Genomic DNA, 23,846 nt, shown 5'->3' with positions numbered 1-23,846 from the left:
CTCCAAACACTTTGCTTTGCAAGGTATTCATTGGTTATGGTTTTACATCTTAACCAATAATTGATGGTATAGGTCATGTAAACATTAGCCAGTTTCGTAAGTGCTAATGTCTCATAATGGACTTGTTCACATTTCTCTGATGCTTGGATATGTAGAGCATCCTTTTGTATGTTTATGAGCCTCATGTACATGCTCTTTTGTGAATTATTTGTTCAAGCTTTTGAATAATTTTTATTTTGGTCACCTATCCTGTTCTCATTTTTTTGGTAGGAGACTTTTTACATTCTTCCACATTGTGGATTATGACTTTCCAATTTAGCTTTTTCTTTTTCTTCTGAAGAAAAAGAACTCTTAATTTTGATATAGTTTCATTTATTAATTTTTTTAACTGCAAATTCTGTTTAATTTTTAAAAGAATGAACTATACGAAAGAGAAAAATGGGATCCCTGGGTGTAAAGCCAATTATTACATATTCTCCCCACACCCCAATGCTTCAATGCTGAAGACCAAACAAAGCAATACAAAGCAACTCTTCAAGAACTCAGAGGGCTGGGCTCTAAGGGTTGAAAAGGACAAGGAGTCTTCCTTAGCTCATGCCTACGTGTCCTTGTGATTTGGGAATTTATTTTGTAGTCAAAATAAGCCCTGAGACCTGCGTATCAAGCTCATACAATGACCAGGCCTAGTAGATGAATTGAGTGGAAACACCTGGGGGGGATAGTTTTTAAAAGAAGACCTCCAAATCCTGCCTGACCATCCTTAAACTTGCCCTGTCAAGGCAAATCCTGCTTGACAAATTAGGTTGTCAGGCTTCTGGGCAGGCTTCAATGGCTAATTGAGATGCACAACTGTACCTGATGGGCAGTTGTTTCCTACACCAAAAGCTCAAATCCTGGGTTTGGAACGTACATGCCAGGCACTCTTGTTTTAACCAACTTGGCTTTCAGGCGGTGAGCATGCTAAAAAGCATTGCACAGCAAATGGAGCACAATGAAGCACACTGGCCTAGGCGGGTAGGCAAACATCAAGAAATGAAACAACTTGCTTAAAAATAATTTCTGACAATTGCCTTAAGAATAACACTGCAGGAAAAATACATAGTTTTGAGAATTCCAAATCCTTTCACATTTCTCCCTTTTCCATTTACTTTGTTACTCAGAACAACATCTTTAATGGAAAGTGTATATATACACAAGAACACAAGCTGTAAATGAACTAAAATGGTGAGATTAACCAGTAAATTAATTTGCAGTGGGTAATTATATAAGGAAATTGAAATGGTACTTAATGCAGTTTTGATATTTACCATGTTTAAGCCTTTTTAAAAACCAGTTAATATTGATGCTATAGGAATATTTGAAGACAAACATACTTAATTTAAGGACTAAAGCACCTGAGTAGTTTAAGTATAGTTTTGTGAAGTAACACAGTCCAAAAATGAAGTAGCTATTTAATTTTTAGGGAAACTAATCATTGAAATTTTGTGTGCTTGCTTTACATTATATCAACAAAACTCCTCAGTCTACTTTTGCTTAAATGCTTTCTTTCCTTAATATTATTGGTATTGGATTTTAGATGGATTTCCTCCAAACGGATAGTTTTTGTGATAAAAAGTACCTTCAAATTCTTACTAATGTCAGGAATAGTGCATAGAGATCTCTCTAAAGTAGGTTTTTTTTTCATCAAAATATTTTAGAATTTATGAATTCTGTTACCTTAATCCATAATTGTAAACGTTTTCCGATTTAGTTTTTTAGTAAAAGATCATGCTCACAGAAAAGAGAGTGAAAATTACACTACCCCATGCCAGTTTGATTTCAAAGTCTTTTGCAAACTCAAGTGATTAAACTGGAATAAAACGAGTGACGTATTTCTCAGGTTTAGAATTGCAATTTTTTCTTAGCAAGTTGGAAAATAGCTAATCTTTCAGTTAGGAAACTTTGTACCCGGCCCTTTCTCTTGAGAATGCCATTCTCGGCCTGAAGATTTGTCTCTGCCCTGTTGACACGGAGATTTAAGGGAAAATGCCTAGTTGTAAATGCCATCTACAGTTTTACTTCCCACTCGACTTCAACTCACCAGAGCGTTAGGGTCTGAGGGGACGAAGGGAAAAGGGCTTTGGAGGTCTCTTTGCCAGCTGCGTTACCCGGGGAAACCGCAGCCCCGGAGCCATAAATCCCCTGCGGTGAAGCTTCTCCAAAGTGGAAGACGTTTCCAGACTCGCCTGATCTCAATCCCCGCAGGAGAGACGGCCTCCACTCACCCCAACGAGAGGGGGCGTCCGCGCCCCTTCCCGGGAAGGTTTCCAGCGAGCCGAGGAGCGGGCTGGGCCGCAGGTGCCGAAAGCCGGGCGGAGGGGAGTGCGGGCTCCGGGGGTGCCCAGTGCCGGGGGTGCGCGGGCGCCCCGTGGACTGCGAACCCAGCCGTCGCTGGGGGTCTTCCTGCCCCTCCCCAGCGTCCCGCGCGGCCTCCCCCTCTCTGTCCCCTCCCTCCCTCCCTCCCACTCTCTCTCTTTCCTTAGCTCCGACTCAGGGTGCGGAGTGACGCGAAGTCACAGAGACGCCCCGTAACTCCACTGCCCGTCGCGGGGGTCGTGGAACCGAGCGGGGCTGAGCTGCGCGGGGCGAGCAGGGGGCGAGCGCGGGGGGCGCCCGGGGACCACGAGGAACGAGTCGGGAGGGAGGCCAAGGCCGAGGGCGGAGAGTCGGAACCGAGAAAGAGCCTGAGAGAGCAGATGAGGAGCGGGAGCTGGGCAGGGCGCTGAGGCAGGAGCCGTCCCGCAGGAGGCCCAGGCCCGCCCCCTGGGGGAAGGAGGGCGAGAGGGAGGAGGGGTGGAGAAGACAAAAGCCTTACCTATAACTTTTATACCTTCAATCTATTTGGAATTGATGTTGGTTTATTTTATGAGATCGGAATCCTGATTTTTTTTTCATCATGGGTAACGTCTTCACCAATTACCATTTATTAAAAAGGCCATCATTTGACCCACTGCACCACACTGTCTGCTTTTTTTATCAGGCAGATGGTTGCATAATTTGGGTATGCTTTCAAGCTCCTTAACCTGTTATGCTAATTATTTCATTTACCCTTGAGCTACTAACATACTCTCTAAAAAATAGATCCCATAAGAGTTCTTCATACTTGGTGACTTAAATCCTCCCACTTGGTTCTTCTAATTGAAGTTGACTTTCACCCTCCTTGGGTCATTGCTTATGAGCTTAGAATTTGTTTGTGAACTACTCACATTAATAAACCCTACAATCTTAAGAGGAATTATATTTCATTTAATACTTGGAAAAATTTGGAGTTAATGGAATTTTAACAATTATATGATATGTGCCACCATTTGTTAAGGTGTCTTTCACTTCTTTCAGTAATGCTTTGTAGTTGTCAATGTAAGGTTTTTAAACACATTTTATGGCTGTTATTTGATAGTTTCATTGTGTTATAAATTATACCTTCTTCAAATTTTATCTTTTGTGTACAGAATATGGAGATACAAACTATTTGTTATTGACCTTCCAGCCAATTTGTAATGAGTTATTAAATCTAATAGATTAAAAATTACTTTGAAATTTCTAGATATAGGTTACGATATTTGGAAATAATGACAATTTTATGTCTTCCTTTTTATATGCCATTTATTACTTGTGTTAAGTTCTTGTGCAATTGAATCTCAACTGACCAAATTAAATAGCAATAATGGTAGCGGTCATTCCTATATAGAATATCAGGTGGAAAGTTTTCAAAATCCCAACATTGCTTATAATGTTGTTAACAAGTTCTATTATAGGCATTGAAGCAGGCTAGTAAGATAGGGAACTAATAAATTAATAGACTGACCCGGAACCTGGCAGAGAGTCCATGTGGACAATAATAACCCCCAAGACGGCTGCTGGAAGGCCCCCACCCCCAGGATTCTGCTGTCCAGAACAAAGACTTCTCCTGGGTGCACAGAAAAGCCCAGGATGTTCCCTAGGGACTTTATCATTGGGTGCTCACTAAGGGATTGATGGGTGGGGTAATCAAGCAACACAGCCAACAGCTGGAACCCCTCCCCCAATTAGCAAAGGGGTGGAATAATTAATAGTTTATAAAGCAAACCACAGGCCTGAGCTCACTCTCCTGCTCTCTGTGCAATGCTCTCGCCATTTTTCCTCTGCCATGTGGCCACACAAGTAAACGTGGGGATTTATCATCTATAAAGGGGAATTACAGCTTGTAAATCAACCCTGTTTATCCCTTTTCACCCCCTTCCTCTCTACTTGGGACCCCTGCTCTGTTATTTTCTCCCATTTCTCTTCCCTCCCTACCTGCATATATTACTGACCTAACTCATCTGTAGTGCTCTTGAAATTCGTTTCTGCAACATGGCCAATAACCTAGATAAAATCCATTAACAGTTTCTTTGTAAGAAACCTAGTCTATTTCTAGGTTTTTAAAATGTTTTTTTATTGATTGGGCTGGATTTCGTCAAGTGCTTTTCCACATCTATTGAGGTAATAGGTTTTTCTCCTTCATTCCTGTTAATGTAGTGAACTACATTGAATGCTTTTACAAAAGTAAAACATCATGTACATGACTGATTCTACTTTTTAGGAAGCATTATCCATTTAATATTTCTCTAAGTTCCAGTCACATTTTGTTGTGGATTTTGCTTCCATGTCCATTTCAAAGAAGGTTCCCTTAGTTTCCATTCAGGGAGTTAGTTTCCTCTTTTACAGAATTCTATAGAGAATTCTGTCCAAATTGATAGTGGATACTCATGAAGCTGGAGTTCTGTAACTATCACATGTTATAGACATCTAGCTTCCTCTCATTGTAGTTTATAGATACATTGGATTTTTGAATATTTTGAAATTTGTAGGTGCTTTCTTTAACCTCCAGCAAAAGTATTGTTGGAGAAAAACAGCATTCTTGGGAAACCTTTAACAAGTACACTTTTCATAAACCTTCCACGTCATTTTGAAAAAGTGACAAGTATAACATTATTAGGTGCAGTGTTATATTTAAGCCAAGTAGATAAAATGCAATATGCATACCTTTCACACCTTCCATATACTCAGTTTTTGTTTGTGTGTTCCACACGCTATGAATGAAAGTAGGTTTAAGGTTTCTTGTTAGTGTTGTGTATTTCTTGTCTTTTAGTTTTGACTTAATTTATGCTTTGTATATTTGGAGGCTATGATGCTGGTTATGAATGTATGTGCCTATATAAAATACATCCTGAAAGGGCCTAAAAGGACTGGCATTCCAACTGCAACAATATTCTTAAAAGCTAAATCTTGGTTTCTAAGGAACTTTACCCACAAAAAGGATCCGGGATTCTTTGGAGAATCAGCTGATTCAGGCCTGAAGTAGGGAAAATAGAAGATAAACTTGGAAATAAGCTAGCATTGACACTTTATTCCATGAACTGTACCTTTTCAAACGCATTAAGGTAGATTTTTTAAAAAATCTATAAATTTTGTTTCAAAAAAGATGCAATTTCATTTTTATATACAACAGAGAAACTATAGTGGTGGACAGGTCATTACAATTAAGGAAATACTGTTTACATTTTGAAAACATAAACTTTTGAAAGTTGAGGTTTTCACAAACTGGAATAAATTATAAATTTGTTTGAAAAATCAACAAATCTGGATCCGCATTTGTTCCCGGCGGCGGCGGAGGGGGGAGCCCGCACCCGCAGCCTCCGCCTCTTCAAGCCGCCTGGGGCTGCAGCGCCTCCGGGTTTAGTCCCAGCCCCGCAGCGCGACCGGCCGGAGGTGGGGGGGGCCCTGGCTAGGCCCGGAGGCGCGGGGAGGGCGCCCGCACCCCTTCTCCTGCGCCGCGGGCGCCTCGCGGGAGGCGGGGACCCGGGAACAGCGCGCGGTGGGGAGGACGCGCGGCTGCAGCGAGTGCGGGTCTTGCCCCGCGGAGCTCCTGCGCCTCCCGCGGCGGCCGCTCCGCCCGGCCCGGGCTGGAGGTGGGAGGCGGGAGAGCAGCAGCTGCGGCGCAGGCGAGGGCGCAGGGCCGGCGCCCCCCACAGACTGGGGGAGCCCAGGAGTGAGGGGCTGGGCTGGAACCGGCCTCTGTCCCGCTCCCGCCGCGCCCGCAGCTGAGGCCGGATCGCGGCTCTGGGTTTGGGGCTCTCCCCGCCCCCACCTCCTGCCCGGCCCGCGCCTCTCCAGCCCCCAGGGCGGGGCTGCCCTCCGCCCCCCAAAGGGGCTGCTCACTTTGCGGGGCTCTGTTGGAACTAGTCCCCTTGACTCTCCGTTTCTGTTATTTCCTGGGGTTTTATTCTGCCAGGAGAGCGGGGAGGGAGCTGGGTGGCCCCCTGGCAGGAAGCGGGGCGGGGTGCACCCGCGTGGCGTTGCAGGCGGTCCGGATGCCCGGGTTTCTGGCCCCGCGGGAGCGGCCTGCGCCCCTGCCCCCGCGCCCTGGCCCTTAGCCCCTGCGGGCCTGCAGCTGCCCAGAGCACGCACTTGAGGCCTCACCCTTGGGCGGGCCTGGGGTGGGGGCTGCAGGGACTAAACCAGGGTGGCCTCACCCCGGCAGCCAGGTCTGTGCGCTGGCTGTGCCCCTGGGGGGCAGCCCTGGACAGGACAAAGAGCCTTCAGAACAGGAGACAAGGAGCTGATTAGCGCCAAGGGTCCTGAAAAAATAAATCAACAAATCTGGTTGACCATAGCTCCGAGATACTTTTTTAAAAACTGCAAAGGTACATCTTTACAGAAATATAATGCCGCATATACTGAACTTGATATGAATGTGTGTCATAAACAGACTTAAACGCTCTCAGCCAGATATCATAGACACACACATTAATGAATTCCATACTTATAAATTGGGTTATTTGTGAAATATGCACAGGAAAATAGAAAAGACTGGGGAATTTTAATTTTGAGGATTGGGTTTATATTTTCCTGATGACCACAATGATATTGTCCATATATACTCACAGTGTTGATTTGAAATAACACTATAACCAATATTAATAAGCACATTAAAATATATAATTAAATTAGTGAAATCTAGGTTTTCCTTGCATTTAAGCTGTGCTTGGCATAAAAGAAATATTTAAAAAGGGCAAAATATAAAATTCAGGAATAAGATACATAAAAGATAATACAAAATAAAATAATTTCACAATTCTCTTATTATCAAATATTTTTAATTCAAAATTTTATAGCAGTACATAACATTTAAATTTGATAAAAATCTCTTAAAATGATCATAATCACTGCAGATATTATCAGTAATTTGTCCTAATTTTTTTTTCTGACTTTCTGTAGTTATACTGACCAACACATTTTGAAAAGCAAGATTTTATTAAGCAATTCTCTGTTGAGGAATATATCATAATGATTGCTTCACATTTCTTCAGCACATAACTAATTTGGAATACATGAGCACCAGAATTTATCTACATGACAAAAAAAAAATTCAAATGAATAAGGAGGCATTATTTTGCAGTCATTAAAAGACAACTCTGACTATCAGCATATCTGCGTTCAAGTGTCACAATCACTCCACACTTGGTGATCCCAGAGAAGAGTTGTGAGAAAGTAAAAGGAGATAATAAATATGAAATCCTTATTTCTGTCCCAGGTTGTATAAATTTATTAGTAATACTCAGCTAATAACAATATGTAATATCTGTAAAATGTTATTGATGATATTGCTTTTGTTAATGTTCTGTGGTTCATAAAATAATACATTATGTGGAAAGATACTAAAGAAATGCCCCAGAAAAAAATGAGTCGATACTTCAGAAACAGTGTTGTTTAGGATATAATGCTTATGAAAAAGGAGTGTGTTGGAGTCACAGACCCAAAGGGTATCGGGAATGAAAGACAAAGAGAGATTGGGATCAGGGGATCTGAGAGTATTGAAGCCTCAAGCTCATCAGACAAGTTTATTAATATCAGGGGCTTCTTTATATACCCCAAGCAGTCGTGAGAACTAGCAACTATCCTAGCTAACTATTCTCATAATTTCATTAATAAAAACACAGGGCACAGTGGATAAGATAGTAACTGAAGCCCAAAATGTTCTATTATGTTATGAAAACAAGTATACTCATAAATGTTGTTGCCCAGGTTACTTGAGATATCAAGTCTGGGTTCTGCTGGAATGTTATTTTTCCCAGAGAGATTAGCCATCTGCACGTACATCTCTAGGGGCAGCATGACCCAGTGGTCAGAAAGGAACTTGCTACCATGGAAACAGCATGCCTTTGTTTCCCACATTTCCCCCTTTTTGTTTTAGTCAGGGTAGCTGTGCCTGTCTTAGGTTGCTCTCCTCTGAGAGTTTTACCCATCATTGACTACCAGCCAAGTGCTGTGACCATGGGGAACTATATCAGATTTTTTGCAAGTACCAAATTATTAGCTTGTCCCATCACATCAACATGGTGCAGTCTTTGACAAACTTCTCTCATCTCAGGCAAGCAACAACAACGAGCATCAAGATTAATACACAAAATCCTATTTCTAATGCTGATAAAAAATGTTGAGACTTCCACCAATCTACTGGATTAAACTTATTAAAATGAGAAATTAAATCATTAAAGATATCTTTATCATCAGCTACATCAATTTGATTATGAGACATTTCTAATATTCTTTTTTGTAATTCTTCTATTTCTAATGACATATTACCTTTATGACCTATCAAATGATTTTTAATCTTTTCCCAAACTTAGAATTTTTATAAGCAAGTGGAGTAATACAAAAGTTACTTTCATTCCAATCACATTTCAATCCCCTAAGTAGATTTAAGTTATATACTTGATCTCTAAGATGTAAAACTGCTGAGTCTAAATCATTATCTCTACTGTTTAATTCTCCATCAATATATTCTTGACTATGCCACAAGCCACTAGCATTCTTATGCCAATCATGCATGTATTGTTGAGTCTGCACTCTCTCATGCAAGGCCACTGTAGCTGTAGTAGCAGCTGCAATGACACCAATCAGTCCTAGTATGCCAGCTATTATCAGTCCCACGAATCACTTTGAGTGCTTCAGGATTTTTTGAGCCATATGGAAGAGCAGTTAACTTTCAGGTGACGATTGCCAAATTCAGTTCAGTTGCACTGGAATCCACACTCCCCGCTGCCTTTGAGCCATTGTAATGAGATCTCCATTCTGCAAAATGTTCTCAGACAAACAGGTATGCAAAGGCCCACTTTTATAAAATAGAGCATTCTCGGTTATAGTTAACTTTCCAACCACAAACACATAAGGATCTCTTACACACACCTGAAGATGATGAATTTGATTTAAATGCAAATACTGACCATACTTACTATTATTCCCAATCCATTCTATAGTAGGAGCTATTCCTAGAAAAATTTTCCACAAGTTCCTTTGAATATGTATAGATGTAACATTACACCATGGAGTAGATATCCATTTTCCTATATATTTCCAATCACTATTATATTTAGTAAAGATTATTTTTTCATCATGATTTAAGGATTCATGAAATGGATATTGCATATTACTAATTTGCTGTCCTTTACTATTTAAACCATACCAAATAAATCAGCCATTATATGGAGAGGGACTCCCCATGGGGGCACTCTCCCACACTATTCCATAGGAATCAGTAAAAACGACAGATCCTCTTCCCATACGGCACTCTTGTTATCCTTCTTTATCCCTACTGTCCTTTTGCGGACAATCATAAGTAGAATTTTTAGTCATGATTAAATTGTAAGAGGGAAATAAAGTCACAATAAACTGAGTATTATTATTTTTGAAGATAATTATGGTCCAATTTTTAACATACATACAGGAAGGGTGATTACCAATGCATAAGGGTCGATAATCAAATGGTAATATGAGATTATAGATTCTTTGTCCTTCCTCATAGGGTTTAATTGGCAATCGATCATCAATTGGTCTGGGGAATATATGGGTCTTATTTAGATATATAGGCAAGAATGGATCTTTCCAGGTTAACACTCTAAGTAATGGGGAGTTAGGTATATAGACCCAATAAGTATAATTACCGGCAGCTTCCTCATTACTTAGGATCACCATCATCAGAAGTTGTAGGAGGGAAACGGACTTTGGCCCAGTGGTTAGGGCATCCGTCTACCATATGGGAGGTCCGCGGTTCAAACCCCGGGCCTCCTTGACCCGTGTGGAGCTGGCCATGCGCAGCGCTGATGCGCGCAAGGAGTGCCATGCCACGCAAGGGTGTCCCCCGCGTGGGGGAGCCCCCACGCGCAAGGAGTGCGCCCGTGAGGAAAGCTGCCCAGCGTGAAAAGAAAGAGCAGCCTGCCCAGGAATGGCGCCGCCCACACTTCCTGTGCCGCTGACAACAACAGAAGCGGACAAAGAAACAAAAGCAGACAAAGAAACAAGACGCAACAAATAGACACCAAGAACAGACAACCAGGGGAGGGGGGGAAATTAAATAAATAAATAAATCTTAAAAAAAAAAAAAAAAAGAAGTTGTAGGAGACTCCATCTCTTCATTCCAAGGTTTAATCCTCTTCTCAGGTAACTAAATTTGTTCTCCATTTTCTGAAATGATAAGAGCATAGCCTCGCCTCCTGCCTTTTTTCCATTCATTACTTAAAATATCTTTCCAGAATATTGGTTGGTCTTTATTTCTAATGTCCACTGTAGATGTTTGACATTTTCTAAAGTGACATTCCGCAAGTGTCAATGAATTATAAACATTAAGAAAATTTAAAGTAAATAAAGCTTTTGCTAATTGATCTTTTGGTGTTATAATACCATCATCTCCCCCTTTTTGTTTTAAAAGCATAGTTTTTAGGGTATGATGGCTGCGTTCAACTATGACTTGACCTGAAGGATTATAAGGAATACCAGTAACATGCTCTATAGCATACATAGAACAAAAAGAAGCAAAAGACTTACTTATGTAAGAAGGACCATTATTAGTTTTAATTTTCAAGGAGCATTCCATCACAGCAAAAACAGACTGTAAGTGGGAGTGAACATGATGAAAACATTCACCACTTTGTGCAGTAGCCCACAAAAAATGAGAGTAAGTATCAATGCAAACATGGACATATCATAATGTACCAAATGATGGTATGTGAGTAACATCCATCTGCCACAGTTGATTAGGAGCCAGGCTTCTGAGATTAGTCCCATCCTGAAAAGGCACTGTAGTTAAGGGTCCACAGGTGGGACAGGTATGAATAATTTCTTGAGCTTGACGTTTTGTTAATTGTTAATTGCAATATCAGAAACAGTCTCCTAGAAAGTTGTCAGGGGAGGCTGGCTGCTGCCAAGTTTTCCTGTTATAAAATTACCTTTTATTATTATTTTTTAAAGATTTATTTTATTTATTTCTCTCCCCTTCCCCCCCCCCACCCCGGTTGTCTGTTCTCTGTGTCTATTTGCTGCGTTGTCTTTGTCCGCTTCTGTTGTTATCAGCGGCATGGGAATCTTTTTCTTTTTGTTGCATCATCTTGCTGTGTCAGCTCTCCATGTGTGAGGCACCATTCCTGGGCAGGCTGCACTTTCTTTCATGCTGGGCAGCTCTCCCTACGGGGTGCACTCCTTGTGCATGGGGCACCCCTACGTGGGGGCCACCCTTGCATGGCACTGCACTCCTTGTGTGCATCTGCACTGCACATGGGCCACCTCCACACGGGTCAAGGAGGCCCGGGGTTTGAACCGTGGACCTCCCATGTGGTAGACAGATGCCCTAACCACTGCACAAAGTCTGCCACCCTATTATTATTATTATTAATTCAGGTTTGTTTATTAAATACCTTTTGGAATTAGCCATTTAGACACTTTAATTTAAACAATGCTTTATAAAATTTCTTATAATTATTTATAACCATATAGACTATAATTATATTATTTTAAGACAAATTTTACCTTTACAGAACACATTTCCTTACTTAAAGTTACCACAATAATTTCTATAACTTGCCACATGCATTTAAGTTCCAAGAGTTTATGAAAATTAGCCATCCTACTTTAAGACAAAACACATTTTTTAGAAAAACCTTATTAAATTTCAATCAGCATTTCCACAAACTTTTAACCTTCTTTAATATTCATTTAAGTTTTACATCCTTCATTTTATCCTGTGAAGAAAAATAAACTATTCATTTCAATCTAGGCAAGAACATCTTTTTATAAAAAGACTGTCGTAATTTTGTTAATCAAGACTTACAATTTTTATCATTGTAGAGATCTTATTAACATTTAAACTTATGTATTAATATAAGCATTTATTTAATTTTTGGCCATTTGAATAGAGCTCTTTTTAAAAAATTTTTTGTTAATTTATATTACCATCCAAAGGTATCAAAATATACACTCACACTGAACGAACAGACACAAAACAATTACAACACATTAACAGAAACATACAGTTTACAATTAACCCATAATTCTTACTTTTTAAGATTTCTTCTGGAATCCATGTTGCCTGTAACATGCAAACTTGTGCTTAGAAACATTTTTATTAGTTATCAGCAATCAGTTAAGATAATTTGAGCAGCATAAATGTAGTTAACCTCGTATTTAGCAGTTTAGACAGACCGTTAACACACATTTTTGGAATATTATTCTGTTAGACTATACTGAGACTTGAAGTTCAGGATTAAACTATTGATTTAAAACTGAAAATTCCTTTTTAAACCTTGATAAAAATTTTGTACTAATTTTATTATCTTGGTTAAATAAGCCCAATGAGAATAAGCATGGAAACAAAACAGAACACCAATGTTGCCATGTTTTTCTCTTTTTTTCAGTGGCTTAACTCTATTATCCCCCACTAGCCCACTGCTACATTGTCATGTAGACAGCAGGGGGTTTGCAGAGTTGCTGCCAGAACAGTTTCCTTATCTTAGTTAACACTTCAACAGAGAGCTGTCTTACAAGCCTGATTTCACTAACAAGGACTTTATTTAGTATCTTTGCCCATTTTAAATCTTTCAATAGTTTAAAAGGTATTGGCTCAGGATGAAACTCGATATCCCCTTGCAGATTCTTTGTATCTGGTGGTATGGCATGTAATGTTATGGGGAAAGCAGATAATAATTGTTTAACATAAGGCAAAGCATCAGCAACATCTGAAAACATTTCTAAGTTAGGCTTAGTAACAAAAGGCAATTCAGTAGGTGCAGAGGGTTGTACTGGCTACACAGAAGATATTTCATTAGGACACTTCACTGAGCTTTTATTGATGAAAGGATTAATATCATCATTAATATCAAGGATGAGGGAAGAAACCTGATGGTTCCCCATTTGCCTCAAGTTCCTCTTCTTGTTCCAATTTACTTTCTTTCATTTCAAATTTACTTATGGGCTTAGAAAATATAGTAATTTCATCTTTCTCTCCTTCTTTAGACTGTAAAGGGTCTAAGGCTTCTGCAATTTGTTGTCCTAAAGCCCACACCAACAGTGGTATAGTTTTTCTTTTTTGGTATGCTCTAAGTGGCACCTTCATTACTTGTTTTTGCCATTTAAGATTTAAAAGATTTTTTTCCTTGTGGCTGAAACCAATAACAGTGTTTTTGTACTAGAGCAAAAAGTTGAAATAAATTAGCAGTTTTTACTGAGACTCTGAGAGTATTTAAAAGAGTTTTCAGTACCTGTGAATATTCTTCCAGCTGTCCTGGTTGATTACCCATACCCTGATGCTAGCAGAAAACAGGATTAATTAAAATTCTTACCACTGTATGGTCAGACTCGAGTCACCCTTTGATGGATGCCTCAACCTTTCAGGAAGGTTTTCAGTTCCACGTTTCCGATACTGTCATAGAAGAATCTCTGCTGCAGTCACTACTTTGGGCCCCACGTTGGGTGCCAGATGTCAGAGTCATGGACCCGAAGGGTATAGGGAATGAAAGACAAAGAGAGATTGGGATCGGGAGGTCTGAGAGCATTGAAGCCTCAAGCTCATCAGACAAGTTTATTATATCAGGGGCTTCTTTATATATCCCAAGCAACCATGAGAACCAGCATCTATCCTAGCTGTTTCCATAACTTTGTTAATGAAAAGACAGTGCACAGTGGATAAGAGAGTAACTAAAGCCTAAGATGTTCTACTATGTTATTGAAACAAGTATACTCATAAATCTTGTTGCCCAGGTTACTTGAGATATCAAGTCTGGGTTCTGCTGGAATGTTATGTTTCCCAGAGAGATTAGCCACCTGCATGTACATCTCTAGGGACAGCATGACCCAGTGGTCAGAAAGTAACTTGCTACCATGGAAACAGCATGTCTTTGTTTCCCACAGGAGTGTGTGAGACAACAGATAGTAGTGCTGGTTGATGCATTCAAAATAAGGAAGAGGGCAAATTCTCTCCCTGTCATTATGATGTATTTTTGCTTCATGGTACCACTGAGCAAGCACTGGGATGTCACCATCATACACAATATAGTGAATCAGATTCTGAAGGATCACTGAGAGTGATACCTGGAGATAATGTCTTTTATTGAGCATTTACAAGTGACATACATATTGCTTTGAGGAAGTGGAAGTAGGTTAAATACTTTCATAGAGTTTCAAAATGATACTAAGAGTCAGGATGTCTGTTATTGTAGGATATTGAATATATTATTGTTAAAAGTAGGAAAAGAAAAAGGTAATTCTTTTAAAATTACTGTTAAAGGAAAAAAAGATCATACAATTTAGGATATTGCTGAAACTTGATCAAAACATTCCTATCACTACCAATGATTTCTTGTCAGATGGTTGAGTAAGTTTAGTCAGTTGTTTTGTTCCATTTTTCCTGTTCATGTTTCACATTTGTTTCCTTTCTTGGTTGCAGTGAGCATCATTGGCTGGCAGTTAAATTACACGTAATACACTTAGAGTGGGTTTCACAGCTGAGTAGTTTATGGGTATGATCCAAGTCAGAGTGGACATTATTTTTAGTTTTTACTTTTAGTCTTGATCCACTAGAGAGAGTTCCACTTCCATCTCGTTTTCATTTTTATTGATTATCTTAAGAGAAGATATCTGTCTTGAGGATGACAAGGAAATTGAACAAAATTATGAAACAGTTTATACAACAAGAAATAAACTTATATAGATCAATAATCACAAGTAAAAGCATAATCTGAATCAAACTAGTTTTCTTCATATTCCATGAAAACAAAAACCTAGTTCAGGAAGGTCTGGCCACTGAAATGTTTAAGCCTGACTGATATCATAAAACACCTTAACTTGATTCTTCAAAATATTTAGGTTATTTACATATGTTGTCAGAAATATTAACACAAATGCAACATTGTCCATGGACAGCCAGGGTAACTGGAGCCTGTCTGTGTAGCAAGGCCACTGGTGCTAGGCTGCTAACCTCAGCCTGAGGAGCCCAAAGTGCATTGACAATGGTGTTAAAGCTGTTTCATAACTGTAGCTGTATTTGTAACGGTTCACTCCAGGTCATATGTTCTCGGGGAAGGTATGAGGGTGCACATGAAAGAGTGGGACTCTGTAGTAAGGTAGTTCAAAGGTTTGGGGCTGTTATCCCTCTTTTTATCCTGATCAGCGGCTCCCAGAATCTGTGTTTCTTTTTGTTGCATCATCTCGTGTCAGCTCTCCATGTGTGCAGCACCATTCCTAGGGAGGCTGCACTTTCTTTCATGCTGGGCGGCTCTTCTTACAGGTCACACTCCTCACGCCTGGGGCTCCCCTACATGGGGGACACCCCTGTGTGGCACGGCACTCCTTGTGCGCATCAGCACTGGGCATGGGCCAGCTCCACAAGGGTCAAGGAGGCCTGGGGTTTGAACTGCAGACCTTCCATGTGGTAACAGGGCACCTTATCTATTGGGCCAAGTCTGCTTCCCTCAATTGGATTTTTGAAAAGCCTCTTGAGGCTAGGAAGCCAAGACAAAAATTCAACACCAGAGTTCACCTACAATTTGCCAATACATTTGGGTGAATTCATCTTGCTTAAAGTCAGAGATAATAGGCTAATATTTGCCAGAAAGCAACCTTCTTTACTGACCTATAAGGTTGGGAACCCAAGAGCAAGGTACCAGACCAGATTTCCCAAGAGAGTTTTCTAAGCATTGGCTCCAAAAAGTCTTCCTTTGTTTCTTAAAAGGCTCTGGTCATGTGTGAGTAATTGAGCATCATTCTCAAACATGACATTCCAGTCCAAGCCTTGGTAATATAACCAACGTCTTCAATTATGTCCTGTTAATAAGGACTACAGATTCTGATTAAACCTATGCAGATAATTATCATGCTGTAAAAATAAAATTATTTAACAAGAGTTTCCAAATTCTAGAGAAGTCAGACCATGAGAAAAGAAATGTTTTATCAATTGGATATGTTAAGGTACGAGAGTAAGGGATTCCTTGAATCTAGAAAATAGAACATTAACATATAAGCAATAATTTAAACAAAACTATAATCATTCTTTATCATTTTATTCAGTCCTAATAATCCTTCTACTGAATTTTGTGTTTGCAATCTCATGAACACATCAATTCCTTCACTAGAGTTCTGGAATCTTGACCCAGTCCAATGTTTCGGTCTCAAAGTTATTTATCAATATTAGTAGTCTGATCCCAAAAGCACTTGGCAAAGTCTTTTCTTTGGGTCACTATGAGAGTGTTTTTGTTGAATATGAATGCCTTTAGCCTGTAGCTGATGGCAAATGTGTTCAGAGAAACATCAGAATAAAAACTAATTGCAGGTGACAAAACATTAAAATGGTTAAATTGTTGCTCTTTTGGAAAAGTAAATTTTATGCTGCATGTTCACTAAACAACATTTTAAGAATAAATGCACGTGGGGCTCCCCTATGTGGGGGACACCCCTGCATGGCAGGGCACTCCTTAAATGCATGAGCATTGCACATGGGCCAGCTCCAAACGGGTCAAGGAGGCCCAAGGTTTGAACAGCGGACCTCCCATGTGGTAGATGGATGCCGTAACCACTCAGCCAAGTCCACTGCCTCTCCTGATCATGTTTTTAAACTGGTCTGTTTCTATGGGAATGATAACCTTTGACTGACTTAAATTTGAAGGCTTTACATTTACTTGGTTAAATCAAGATTAGAAGTTTGATTCAAACACATCATTAGGGAATGCAGGATTGAGTCCTGGCCCCTAGTGGGCAGATAGAACAGACTCTCACACAGAAGTGGATACACAAGAGAAGACACACAGAGGAAGAGAGACACCTCCATAGACACTGCAGTGAACCTGGGAAGACAGACGAACCATTCACCTGAGAGGTTCAGATAAAAAAGATAGAGGAATCATGAGTAAGGAAATTACAAATGGTTCTAACTTTGTTATATTGTGGAAATAGATGATCCTATATCCCAAAATAGGGCCTGCCAAGGGTTGTTGACTTCATGAGGCTATATGCCTTACTATAGTGCCTGGACTCACCACTACTCCCACAATGTGAGACATGACTCCCAGGGATGAGCCTCCCTGGCACCAAGGGATTACCAGGACCCAACAGGATTATATTTGGAAAAAGACCTTGACCAAAAGTGGAAAACATTAAATACAAAAGAGTTTTATTGTTAAGAGATTTCAAAGTGCATTTCAAAGGTCAATGTAGAGGTCATGCTCATGCAGGTCTCAGGCAGATCTCACTAACTTCCACAGTAAACAAAGTTCAAAGACTTAGTTCTTTTAAAAATGAGAAGGTATATTTTCTAAAACAGTTAAGTTTTGTAATATAAAGAACAGAGCATTATCTGTTTAGATTCACAATATTTGCCTTCTAGGTAGATTACTCAGAAGGTTAAGGTAACCATTTTAAACCTCTTAGCAGTCTAACAAACCAAGAAAACTCTTCTTTTAACAAAGATAAAAACAAATTCTTATTTTGTATTAGCATGCTTTCTGATAAGAACTCTCAAAAATCTCATAAACCTATCAAATCTTAATCAGCATTGATCATGACAAATAAAATTCCTTTTCCACAGACATTCTACAAGTTTCTATACTATGTTAACTTTGTCCTACACATTGCGATTTCTTACTCTGCAACAACCAATCGTTTTATTTCAGGACAAAACTTCTCTTTCCCCTTAACAAAACACATCCTTCATAACTTACATATTTAAATTACCAAAAATATATTGGAAATTTCTTCAGACCAATAGCTTATGAAACACAATTACTCAAATAAAAGTTTGTTGGAATAATAACTGAGTTTGTATAAACACAGATTTTACATTTTTCATCATATTAAAAAGCTCATACATAAAACGTTAGCTTATTTGTTCAGTAAACCTACATAAAATTGAGAAGAACATACCTCCCCAAATATTTATGCTTATATTGTACATACCATTACAGAAGACATAGCTAATCTTTTTTCACTGAGCTCATTAATCCCATTTGTGAAATGTTTATCTGAATTCTGTTGATTTTATTTTGTTCTTAAATTTTGGTATAATTTTGTACATACCCTTTTTTTCTTTGGAAATATTAGAAGTTTGGTTTACTGAATTTCTAAGACTATAAGATTAATTTATATATAAGCATTTATTTGTCTTCTAGCAAATTAACATTTTAGGGTGTTTTATAAGTCAATTTGGTATTACCATCCATAGAAAGGAAAATCTCATCTCTCAAACATACAGACAAATGCAAATAGAGTTTAGAGCTTCAGTTTTAAATTTTCCAGCCATGAGTCGGAAAGAAAAACATAGAAACATAGAAAACAGAAATCTCATGAGCTTTTATTTATCCTTTACCTTTTTTTAGGAATCCTTTTATTTTAGTATGCCAAGGCCGCCTATACAAAATACCAAATTTTTTTTGGCATTTAAAATGAGGATTTACTGGGGTAAAAGCTTACAGTTCCAAAGCTGCTAAAATGTACAAATCAAGGTATCATTGATGTGGGCTATGGGTGGGATGCTGTTCATCTCTTTGTAGATAACCTGAGCTGTCTGTATCCTGACCTGTGGGTATAGGACATTAAGAGGCTGCAGTCCTCCCCTTGGTGAACATGGCAAAGACTCCAGTTCTGGGAGGAAATTTAGCAATGTAAATTCTATATAATACCAGTCAGTCCAGACAGACTCTGATAATAGTGATGCTGAAGCATAAGGGGACTTAAACTTGGCCTCGAATGTGGAAATATAATATAGCTTGTGCATGAATTCAAAATTATTTAATTCTGTGTCCAAGTGTGCCTAGAAATTCAATTAAGTAATATAGACTCTTCAGACTTTGAATGTTCAGAAAGGATGTGTATTCAAGGTTGCATCCAGATGGAATGTGGGCACTATGTTGATTCAAAACATATTTGGTACTCACACAAACACTTAACCAACAAAGAATGTCATTTTCTTCAATAAAAACACCATTTGACTCCCAACCCTGTATAAAAGGAACTTGAAAATCTTGTTCTGGGCTCGTGTTGTGAACAGAAGTCTCCCAAGTCTAGCCAGCAGTAAATGAAGCTTTTTCCTTCCCCAAATTATTGCTGAGTCCTGGCCTTTCTAATATGCAAATAATTGAACCTCTCTTGACTTCTACAACATTGTCACAGATGCTTTCTCATCAAGGGTCATCTGCTGGTCAATCCTGGGTTCCTGCCACATGGGAAAGCAATATTGTAGCTTTCCCTCAGTTTAGGCCTGCTCCACTGAGTCCAGCCTCTGGCATTTCTCTCAGTCCCCAGGGGTTTCTCTTGGCCTCTCTGTCAGCTGTAGCTGGTCCTGGAGTCCTCTTTCACATGACAGTTCAAAAATGGCATCCAAAATTTTCTGTGTTCTGTTTCCAGTTCTCTATTTATGTAAGACCCCAGCAAGAGGGTGCAGACCCAACCTGGGTCACACCTCACTGAGTAGAGGAAGCAAAGGCCCTAAAGTGATCTAATCCAGTGACCTAATCAAAGGTTCCCATAATGCACTCAAATTCCCCCTGAGCTATTAGCACCATGGAGAAAGTGCCCTCTCAGGTTTTGCTCCCCATCTCCAGGCTGTAACATGGTAGGCCCCTGGAAGGAATAAAGAAATGAGGGAATGATGAATGAGTTATTTAGCCATAACTTCACTTACTGATATAAATCCTGCTCAAGCAACCAATAGACAGAGGGTCAGGAGCACTGGGTTCTAGTCTGATCCCTGCCACTAACTTGCATCTCAGTTTCCCTAAACATGAGCCAGGGCTACTACTGCCACCAATTCTCCTCAGTTGTACTCAGCAAGAGATGACTGAGCTCCTGCTCCATGCAGGCTCCTCTGCACCAATGCAGGATGGCCATGAAGGCCTGGTCCTGCCCCAGCATGTGGCAGAGACCTCATTCAGAACCCTTGCTGTAATCTTCCATCTGCATCTCTCCCCAAATGGCTTCTAAGTTCTTCAAGAACAGGATCCAGTCCCATTTCAGGTCTGAATCCAAGAGCCCAGCTGGTGCCTGGTGCACGAAAGGGCTAGGAGGGGCTTAAATGGATAAAACTTGGGTACCCTTGGAAATCCACAGGAAGGATGGACAATAGGAAAACAACTATCTGTGACTCAAGTTCATGAGTGTTGAAAATGGGCCTGACAAGTTCTATGTGAACTTGGGGAACACCGGGGTAGACTTCCTAGAAGAGGTGACATGAGAGCTGTGCTCAGAAGGATGTTCTGAACAACATTCCTTACCCCCCATGGATGAAGGACAAGGCAAAATTCCAGTGCTGGCAATCAGTGATTCTGGGTGTGTGAGGATCATATTAGGGACAGAGGGCAAGTCGATCCTTCCAGCACTAGCATTCAGTGATTCTAGTTGTTTGAGGATCATATTAGGGTAGACACTCACCAAGGAGGAAGCTCATCTCATTGTCAACAGCCTCACTGTTTTCCAGGATCCAGAGAAGTGCAGACATGTAGTGGATAAGGACAAGCATGACGACATGTCAAACAACTGCCTAAATCCCAGGAACTGGAGAGCCAGGAGTACCTGTTCTTCTGTGCCCCAAGTTCATGCCTCTTGCATCCAGGTTCAGACATGGCACTAGGGCTGTTGTGCAGGCCCTGGGTTCCTCCAGGATGCAGGCCTCCCTTGGATCACTACTCCTGAACCTCAGAAGCCACTGTAGCCTTATTGTCAGCAATGGCTTTCAGGACACTCAGAGATAAGATCACCTGGAAAGTCCATGCACCTATGAGCATAGGCTCTAACAGTCCCTGGGTCTCTGCTCTTGGACAATTCTGTGTTTTTCCATAACTGGGTTGCAAGAAGCAGTGACTCAGGCAGACTAGTTCTCAGACAGTGGGACGAGGGGACTGGTGCCTGGCAGCTCTCTCTTTCACCTTCTCCCATGGTCCCCAGCTCACCTCTTCTCTCCTCACTCCCAGTCCCAACCTTTTCCTCCCTATCTGTCGCTGACCCCACCCCATACACCACTGAATCCATCTCCAACACACATACAGCTGCTTTTTCTTCCACCTGCTCATGGAAAGCTCCTCTCCTTTGTTACCTCTCCTCCCTTTCCTGGATACAGGGCCCTTCTCCTGGGGCCATTAAAAAAAACCACCCATCAACCCCAGGAGGCCTTGGTGGCTCCTAGACAAGGAGCTGGAAAAGGCCGGTCTGCTTTGGCCAGCAGAGGGGGCTCAAGGGGCATGTGGTCAGGCTTTTCCTGGACAGCCAAGGGGTTGTGATGAGGCCATCTGGAGTTCTGGAAGGCTGGAGGGGAGGAAGAGGCAGAGAAGGAACTCCCTGGTGAGGGGCCTCTAAGCCCCAGGGCAGGCAAAGGCTTGAGTGAGGGGGAGCTGGGAGGGGAAAGTTGGGAGTGAGTGTGAGATTTAGGATTGTTAGGGTCTGAGAGTGTCATTTTTCCATTGTTTTCCTGCATTCTGAGAGGCTTTTCTCTGCAGTCCCACAGCTATAAGATTAGTTTTGAGGTAGTCGGGATGGGGGAGTGAGTGGGAGGGCACCTGAGAAGTGAGGCTGGCAGTTTGGTCAAGAGAAAGAAAACCAGTCTTGGTTGGGGTTCTGAGGTATCTGCCATGAGACATGGACCCTTTAGGTGCCAGATCATGGGGAGGTCCTGGGGCCCAAAGAAAGGGCCAGGGAGTCTAGGGTAGAGCCCTAGGGACTAAAGGCCATGGCAGGTTATCAGCAGCACAGCAGTGCTTGAGCAGTGTATCACCAGCACATGCTGTTTTACAAGTTCCCACAGAGACTTTTTCTTACCTGTGGCAGACTCAGGACATCAAACAGGTTGCATAGAAGCTCAGGGTAATGAGAAGACACTCTCTGAGCTCCCCCAAAAATACATGAAGGGAGATGCCAATCCCAGGGGCCAAGGCAGGGTGGGGTGGGGGATAGGGACAGATTTGGACAAAGGGAAAGGCCAGAGCCAGGGACACAGCAACCCACCTGACCACCCCCAAATTCCTCTAATCTCTGAAAACCACTGAGCCTTCTAAGGCCATCAGTGAATGTGCAGGTGTTTGTCTATTTCACAAGCTGTCCCGGCCCCACTAAAGGCAAACAATACTATGGACTTCCAGCATCAACAACTTATTTTTGATTGAGCTATAATTAACATGGCATAACTTCAGCCTGTGAAAGTGCCATATTCAGTGCTTTTTAGTATATTCACAAGGCTGTAAAACAATAACCACTATCTAATCCCAGAATATTTTCATTAATTCCAAATGAAATCCTGGACCCAGTAGCAGTCACACTCCCCCAAAGACCCTCAACACATCACTTAACAACCACTAATCTATCTTCTGTCTGGATTTGCCGAGTGTGGACCCTTTGTATGAATGGAGTTCTGTAAGTGGCCTCTAGTGTCCAGCTTCTTGCACGCAGCATCATGTTCTTCAGGTCCCTCACCTTCTACCATATATCTGTACTTCATCATATCTTATGGCTGCTAACATCTCATTTTCTTTTTCCCTTCATCATTTGATGGGCATTTGTGTTGAGTTGTACTTTTTGGCTATTATGATAATAAACTTGCCCCAGATGTGGCCAGAAGGCCTTCCAGTTGGCTCCTGTCATGTGTTGACTCCACCCTGTGGACTTTGGTGCCTTCCATGCTCTCCACTAGGCCATGATCATTAGGTTCCTCTCATACATTTCCTGGCCAAGACCTGGACTCACACATACCTCCTAGGTGCCCTATTTGCTTTTCATGGAAAATAGGATTTTGGGACCACAATCTGGGCATCAGCTACCAGATTTTCCTTACTTATAGGTCTGCTCAATAAAGAGAGCTAGAAACTCTGTTATTTACAGAGAACATGGATTAGTTCAGACATATATTTGCTAATTAAAATATAAGATTATAGTGTTTTCATTCCCTGATAAACCTTCTGAAGTGGCTCCAATGCCCACAGCTGGGGCAGGCAGGAGGCTGGGGCAGGGTCCTGGGGCTTTGTGTTGTCAGGGTTAGACCTTTAGCTCCTGAACATTGGGGAAACCAGGGGAGGGCTCAGGACAGGGCCTGTCCCACCCGGAGAGGAAGCCATTCAGTACTTTACTTTGTGAGGAGGTGTGCCTCTGTAGGACAGTGGTTCTCAATCCTGGTGGCCTTCCCTTCCCCCTCAGGCCCTCTCAACCCCTCCCCCTAGGAATTGTCCACACTCCAATGACCAAAGCAAAGCACACATTTTGGAAAATGGATGCAGCCATCCCAGGGGACGTGAGCAGTGTCAGCACCTGCACCTGCTGTTTTACAAGTTCTAAGGGCTCCGAGCCGACTCCTCTTGAGGACCATCAGTAGCAACACAACAGAGTGTTAACTGGAGATCCCCAAGATGGTGGACCTCCAACCACACCATCCAAGCCCTCACCTTGACCCACAGAAAAGACTGTGGAGTTTTTTCTAGCTTACAATGGGTAAGTATTCTTCTCTTGGCATTCAGAGCCCACGGCTGATGCCTCAGGCCTCAGCCAGGCAGCAG

This window comes from Dasypus novemcinctus, chromosome 30, assembly GCF_030445035.2.
Source record: "Dasypus novemcinctus isolate mDasNov1 chromosome 30, mDasNov1.1.hap2, whole genome shotgun sequence".
In the NCBI taxonomy this organism is placed as follows: Eukaryota; Metazoa; Chordata; class Mammalia; order Cingulata; family Dasypodidae; genus Dasypus; species Dasypus novemcinctus.
Note: the sequence above shows the minus strand (reverse complement) of the source record.